This window comes from Rhinopithecus bieti, unplaced genomic scaffold, assembly GCF_001698545.2.
Source record: "Rhinopithecus bieti isolate Rb0 unplaced genomic scaffold, ASM169854v2 scaffold_22522, whole genome shotgun sequence".
Classification (NCBI taxonomy): domain Eukaryota; kingdom Metazoa; phylum Chordata; class Mammalia; order Primates; family Cercopithecidae; genus Rhinopithecus; species Rhinopithecus bieti.
In genome coordinates this window covers 196799-204584 of record NW_016811454.1, presented here as the reverse complement: position 1 = coordinate 204584, position 7786 = coordinate 196799, and the positions used below count along the sequence as shown (strand labels likewise).

The window sequence follows — 7786 nt, the reverse complement described above, 5'->3', positions numbered from 1 at the left end:
ATATATAGAGAGAGAGAGAGAGAGAGAGAGAGAGAGAGAGAGAGAGTATTATTTTGTGGGTACTTTGCACTCACAATACATAACTATCTGATTCATTTTTAAAATAAATACTTTTGACATATCCATTAAAAGAAGGGCACAAATCACAAATGTACAGGTGAAAGAATTTTCACAAGGTGAACATTCCACCAGTAACCAGCACCAAAATCAAGAAACAGAACATTACCACACAAAAAAATTCCCCTCATGTCCCCTCCATATTCCTAGATCCCAATCACTAACCTAACTTCTACCATTATGTATTGATTTTGCCTCTTTGTGTACTTTAGGTAAATGGAATTATAGAGTATATACTCTTTTGTGTCTACTTTATGGCTTTCAACTTAATCCTTGGAAGATTCACTCATGTTTTACATGCAGCAATAGTTTCGTTTTTTTTCATTGATTGCATACAACACAAATTATTTATTCATTTTACTACTGATGAACATCTGGTTGTTTGGGGGGTGCTATTATGAATAAATCTGCTATGCACACTCTTGTATATACGTTTCAGTATATGTATCACAAACCTTTCTGTTTGAGTATATGTCTAAGAGTAGAATTGCTAGATAAGAAGATGTACATATAAACAGCTTGGCAGATACTGCCATCTTTCCAAGATGATTGCATCAATTTATATTCAGAAGTCTATGAGAGTTCCAGTTGTTCCACATCCTCACCAACACCTTGTGTTTTTTGTTAGTCTCATTTTTTTCATTCTAACCATTCTGGTAGATAAGTAGTGATATTTTGTTATGGTTTTAATATACAGTTATCCTGACTATTAATAAGGTTGAGCACTTTTTAATAAGTTTATTGGACATTCGGATATCCTCTTTTGCAAAGTCTCATTGTAGTCTTCTGCCTACTTTAAAGCTTTGTGAATTGAGACAACGTGGTATCGGCATAAGGACAGACAAATAGATCAAAGGAAAAAAATTAAAATCCCACAGTTATATGGTCACATGATTTGTGATAAAACTAAAAGTGAGGAACAGTGTGTGTGTATGTATTGGGGGCGGATGTCTTTACAGTTAATCACTCTGGGTCAAAAGGATATTTATATGAAAAAAATACATTTTAACCCCCACCTCAGACCATACTCAAAACAAATTCTAGATGAACTGTGGATCTCAATGTGAAAAGCAAAACAATAATTTTTTTTTAAGAAAACAAAGGATATCTTAATGACCATGGGGAGGGAAAAGGTTTCATAAACAGGATACAGAAAGCACTACATACAAAGTACAGCAAATGATAAGACATAGTACTTTAAGAATTTCAGTTTATCAAAACACACTATTAAGAGAGTGAAAGACGGGCACGGTGGCTCATGCCTGTAATCCCAGCACTTTGGGAGGCCAAGGCAGGCAGATCAGAAGGTCAGGAGATCGAGACCCTCCTAGCCAACATGGTGAAACTCCGTCTCTACTAAAAATACAAAAAGTAGCTGGGCATGGTAGCACATGCCTGTAATGCCAGCTACTCAGGAGGCTGTGGCAGAAGAATCGCTTGAACCAGGGAGTTGGAGGTTGCAGTGAGCCGAGATTGCTCCACTGCACTGCATCCTGGCGACAGAGCAAGACTCCATCTCAAAAAGAGAGAGAAAGAGAGTGAAAAGCCAAGCCACAAAAAATATTCACAGTACATATACATAACAAAAAACACCTACCCACAATAGATTCTTTTAACTGCTGCATATTATTCCACAGTATGTATGTATCATAGTTTATGTTTATCTCTTAGTGATGATCATTTACTCTGTTTCTGATTGTTCACTATCTAAAACAGTGCAGCAATAAATACACTTGTACATCTTTGAGTGTTTTCTTAATGAATTACTCAGAAGTGGAGTGCTGAGTCATGGGATGAAGCAGAGCATTTCAAACCACAAAGGCCAATGGAAAGATATTTCCACCCCATGGGTTTTCTCCCATCTTGCAAATCTCACTCTGAAACTAGCTGTTTGATCTCTCTTTGCCTGGGCCCTGCCCATTTTTAGTCCTTTTAGAGACCCTAGCATAGCTTAACCAGAATACACAGGCTTGAGAAGACTTAAGAATTCTAATGAGGGGCAATAAAAGGACATAAGAAAATGAGCAGACAAGAGAGCTCTCTAATATTCTTGGCTTCTCAGCTTTCTAAAAGAAATTGTATTTATGGCATAGTTATTGACTGGCGCCATATATCTTGCATGCTGATGATAGGCAAATATCCTGGGGTCTTTTGGAAAAAGGAATGTATCAAGTACAAACCTCAATTAACTGATTAAATTTTTTGATTACTAGAGAGAGATCAGACATCTCTGCATTTTTCAATCTTAGTTATTGAAAGTACTTTCAAATATACATTAATCTACTTTCCTGCTTTGGTAAGTACAATATCCTGAATCTAGCTGACTATTTCTTTACAGGTTTAAAATCTTAAAATCCTTAGGGTCATAATTTGAACATCAATCTCATCATACCTGACATTAATATGGCAAGCGTCCCTGGCACATTTTGCCTTACAGTGGCTATAAACTTCTTAAAGGCAAGAACCACATTCACATTCTGATTCTGCCATGTTTGTGATATTCAGTGAGAGTGTCTAATTCTCAGTTTCCCCATCCATGAACAGGAAGAGACAGTCTACCCCTTAGGTTGTTGGAAGAATACAAATTCCTAACATATAGTGAATAATGCACAGTAGGACTTGGTGAATGTTCCTTTCCTTCCTTCTTAATAATTTTTTCTTGAATCCAATTTAAATGAGTGGAGGAGGTGAGAATAAATTTGTTCTAATACTAGGGCATAAAGAAAAAAAAATCATGCCTCACTATATTTTGCTTTGCAAATTGCGTTTCTCATCTGAAAGTGGGGTGACAGAGAATTCCAGCATACTGAGATTTCTAATTATTTTGTTCCAATGAGTAATTGGGCATGCACCTGACAACATGTATCACATTTCCTTTGCCCCAGCAATCCCACTCAGTCATTTATCCTAAGGAAGGAACTGAGAATGAACAAGAATGAATAAACAAGGATATTCACGGACACGTTGTTTATAATATTAAAATATCAGAAACAACATAAATACTCATCAACAGGTGAGTGGTAAAACATATTTTGTATCAACCATACATCAGAATATTATAAAACCATTAGAAATTATAATTGGCTTTTTATTTATAGAATTATAATATGTCAATAAAATATTGTTAAATGAACAAAGCAGATTACAAGAGTATATATAAATTCGGTATTCTAGTTTTCTCAGAATGTATGTAGGTGTATATATGTATTTATTTAAAAAAAAAAAGTCCTGAAAAATACACTCCAGAATGCTCATATGTTTATATCCAAGGGGTAGGATTACGGATTATTTTCTCTTCCTTTTAATATATTTCTTTTGACCTGAATTCCTTTACAACAAGCATGTATTACTTCTATAATCAACAAATAATAAAGCACTCCCATTTTAAGAATTTAAATTTTTTTTGTTGCAAAAAATGCCAACCAATGATTCTGTACTAGAAAATCCTGAAAAACTCAAAATTTTGTGGACCTTTTCTCACTGATTCTCAAACAGAAGGGAGAAGTCTCATTACTGCTGTTTATAGCTTGAAGTCAGGCTTTCTAAACCTTGGCCTGATTGGCATTTTTGGCTGGATAATTCTTTGTTGTGGGACATTGTCCCATGCACTATAAGATGTTTTGCAGGATCCCTGACTCTTACACACTAGAAGCCAGTAACACACACCACTCCCTTTCCCCCAGTTGTGACATCCAAAAATATCTCTAAACATTGCCAAATATCCCTTATGGTTGGGGGAGGAGAAGGGAGGCAGATTGGCCAATTGAAAACCACTGTTCTAAGAAAACTGGAGGGCTGGAATTAAAACTCATGTTTACCACTCATTGGGTGATTCGACCACTCTGTGTTCCAGTTCCTCATTAACAGAATGACTATCTAACCTTACAGATATCTTTTGGTCCTGAAATCTAGAATTTTATGGGTTTGTAGAAAATCAGCTGGGTTAAATAGAAAGTCCAGCATCATGCAGAAAACTAAAAATACAGACAGAAATGTAGCTAGGTTTCCTGATTGCAATTTTGTACCTGTTCATTCACTTGTGTGGCAAATATTTATTGTCTACTATACCCCAGGCACTGTGATAGGCACTGGGAAAGAGCAGTAAACTTTCTCAAAAAATGAGATCCTTTCTTTCATGGAGCTTACCTTTTGCTGAGAAAAACAAACCAGAATCATGTAGGGTTAATAAGTAAGAGTATTTTAGATGGTAGTAAGTGACATAAAGTAAGTAACATGGTAATAGATAACTACTGGAATGGTATTGGGGGAAGTAAGTAACATAGGATAAGATGGTCCAGGAAGCCCCCAGAGGAGTTGTTACTTGGACTAAGAGCTGAGTGATAATGAGGACAGAGCCAAGCAAAGGTCAATGGGAAGAATGTCTCCCATGACAGAAGGAACTGACATGTATAAGCAGTGAGATGGAGAAGAGCTTGGAACTGCATTCATGACAATACAATAGCAATATGTACATGGTTAGAGAAGTACCAAAAGAAATTGTGTCCATTTATATTATTAGTAGCATGGGGAAAATGTAAGTGGAAAAATAATCTCTGGTTTTTCCATAGGAGAGTGATTATAGTGGAAATTAGATCCAGAAAAAAGCTCTCACATCATGGCCTTCCTTCATAACGCAATTGAAAAATTGTGTTTGGGGAAATTCTGGAAACAAATGCCCCCAAAACTCATCAATGCATTTCTATCATCATTTAGTACTAGGAGGGGGGTGCCAAGAAGATGTCTACTGAATTGCTAAAGCAATAAATTGAGGAGATAATCTTTTCATGGTTGGTATGCTCAGGGGAATGGGTCCAGCAGATAAAATGATAACTAGATATAGTTGACAATTTGCTTTGACTAAAATGTCGAGCTTGTAAATAATTTAAAATAGCCTGTCATTCAATTGCGGTGTGTCCTTTAAGAAATTTTAATCGATGCAAAACACATTTCTCAAACACAGCTTCTAACCCCTGTGAAACCAGCTATTGGCTTAAACAAAAAGCTGTGACACAGATCTGTGTATGCAGTAGCTTACAGAGGAGAGTGAATTGAGCTACAGCCCCAGAATTTCATATTAGAACAATATTCTGCAACCTAAGAATTAGCTATTGAGACGATACGTGATGTGGAAACACACAACTCGTTCAGCCCTTTTTGCTCAAGGGCACTGAGAAGCTGAGGTTTCCATCCACTCATCAGAAACAATCAACATACACATAAACTTTTGGCTGCAAATGGATTGTCTGTTTGGTATCTTTGCCAAAAGCTCAGCATTCCAGAGAAAAAGAAAGTGAGAGGGAGAGAAAGGTGGAGGGAGAGGAAAGATACAACAACTGTCTGAAATGAGGGTCTAGTGTCACCTTGAGGAGATGAACTCAAGAATAAAGAATTCTACTACAGAATTTGGGGGTGGGGGAATCTCTCCTCACTCTGACAACTATCAGTAATCTAAGCTAAAACCCCTTTCTACAGTGAGATCCATGTCAAAATGGGGAAGAATAGGGATCATTCTAAATGTAACATGAGCAATTTGTCGCCTTTTCCAGGCACGCTGCTTTCCCACTGTGGATGCTGCAGAGGCAGTGGCTTTTCTTCCTCTTTCCCCTCTTCAACCCTGCCCAAGACTGCACTGCTGGGGTGCACAGCCTGGTGGCCTCCTCTGACTAAGCTGTTCTTTTCCTGAAGAACTTTTTATCAAAGGAAACCAATCATTGTCCAACCCCTAGTGTCAGGAGATGCAGCAGCAAAACCCCAAGGGCAATAGAAAGCTCTGGTTTTTTTAGGTTGAAACTCCTGGAGAAGATGTCTTGGGTTATTTGTTTGTTTGTTTCTTGCTTGGATCTGGAGAACATTCTCTCTCTTTTTTTCCAACATTGACATGAATTATAACGACATCATCCCAAATTGTAGCATGGCAAATAAACCAACACAATTAGAGAATAAGGACACCCCCTGAGCATTTAACTGAGGTTGGCTAGGTGTTTATTTTTAATGAATTGATTGTCATTGATTATCAAAACATATATGTATTGATTTTATCCCTTAAATCTTGGAGGCTAAATAATCTGCAAAGCTGTTAATCCTGGATAGATTTAAAGATAATAGATAATGCTGCATTATTCATAAATGTTGTACAGCAGGACATCCATTATACAACTGTTAATCTCGAGTGATATCACTTTCATATACATCTGTTATTATTTTATTTAAGCCAGATTGTCAGAAATTTTAGGAATGCTAATTTTTAACATTCAGCTTTATAACAAAATATCAATTCCTTTTTTCAGTCTAATGCAACCATGGAGACTGCATGAAGATGTTGCTTCCTTCCCTCCACCTCTGGCCTGATTTACACATAAGCACACTCACAAAGATATGTCTACATGCTGCATGGCTCTGTTATTGACTACTGAATGGTTTCCAGCCTGTCTTTGTCCCAAGGTCAATCAGACTCAAGTTCCACTTTTTTTTTTTCTCTTGTAGGAAGATTTCTTTATTGGTAAGCATATTTAAATTCCTTTGCAGATATTGAACCAAATCTGCTCAGGCTGTAGCCTCCTGGGGCCTTTCACTCTGGGCTAAATATAAATAAATACCCATATAGGACAGCTTTTGATGAAGCATTAAAGATCACTCTGGTTATATGGCTTCTAGATTTTCTATTCTCTCTATGAAAAACCCATGGCGGTAGAAAGAACCTTTGCCACGGAAAGGAATAGATTTGTAAATTGCTGCCTGTGGACCTCCTGGGACTTAATGGCACAGGGCAAAGAAGCAGCTGATCTTGGCAAAGGAAGCAAGATAAATAAAATTAGCCACCAAATCAGCTCCTTTAAAAATACCAGCTGTCAACTCCCTCCAGCGTTTATGAATTTGGGGGCATGTTACTGTCACATTGTGTCTCACCCAGGACCAAGCAGCATTGCTCTTTTCAACTGGGAAAGGGTCCCTAACTCCCCTCACAGGGAAAGGTAACGCAAAAAATTTGCCCTTTCTCTTTTACTCTGTCTCCCTTGTCGTGTGTGCAAGGAAGAAACCAATCCAGGCCAACCAAGAGTTATTGCTACAATGATTATACTTGTTATTGTTTGTTCTTAAACTATTCACCAAGTAATCCCTTCAAAGGATAAGGCTACTGGTTTTAGAAAGTAAATTTGCTAATGGAGATGAGAGATAAGGCTGGAAGAGCAGAAATAAGAGAAGGGCAGGAATCCTGCAATCTTTGTGGGGTGCTTGTCTCTCTATCATGGTTCCCCAATGGGATCCAGCCTCTGCAGCTTTGGGAAAGAGGCTTGTACTACCTGACCAGGCATTGAAACTATGAGGTACAGCCTCCTTTGCAGGTGGAGATGGGAGACACACAACAATTTTAAAAGCTAACCTTAGCCAGGCCCTGCTCTAATTGCTTTGTAAGCATTATCTCACTGAATGCTCCAAACAACTCATCAAGATGGGTAATATTATAACCCCATTTTAAAAATGAGCAAATTGGGCCGGGCGCGGTGGCTCAAGCCTGTAATCCCAGCCCACTTGGGAAGGCCCGAGACAGGCGATCATGAGGTCAGGAGATCAAACCAAAATCCCTGGCTAAACCACGGTGAAACCCCGTTTCTACGAAAAAATACAAAAACTAGGCCGGTGCGTGGTGGCGGGTGCCCTGTAGTCCCAG

General features: G+C 38.0%; 1 long non-coding RNA gene across 1 annotated transcript in view; it reads left to right on the top strand.

Annotated features, from left to right (window-relative positions):
- The window catches only part of LOC108543423 (uncharacterized), a 25234-nt gene extending 18213 nt beyond the window's left edge, over positions 1–7021 (top strand). The window contains exons 2-3 of the long non-coding RNA XR_001889568.1: positions 3003–3130; positions 6405–7021. This is a non-coding gene — a long non-coding RNA (uncharacterized LOC108543423). The remainder of the gene's footprint in view (positions 1–3002; positions 3131–6404) is intronic.
- Positions 7022–7786: the final 765 nt, after the last annotated feature.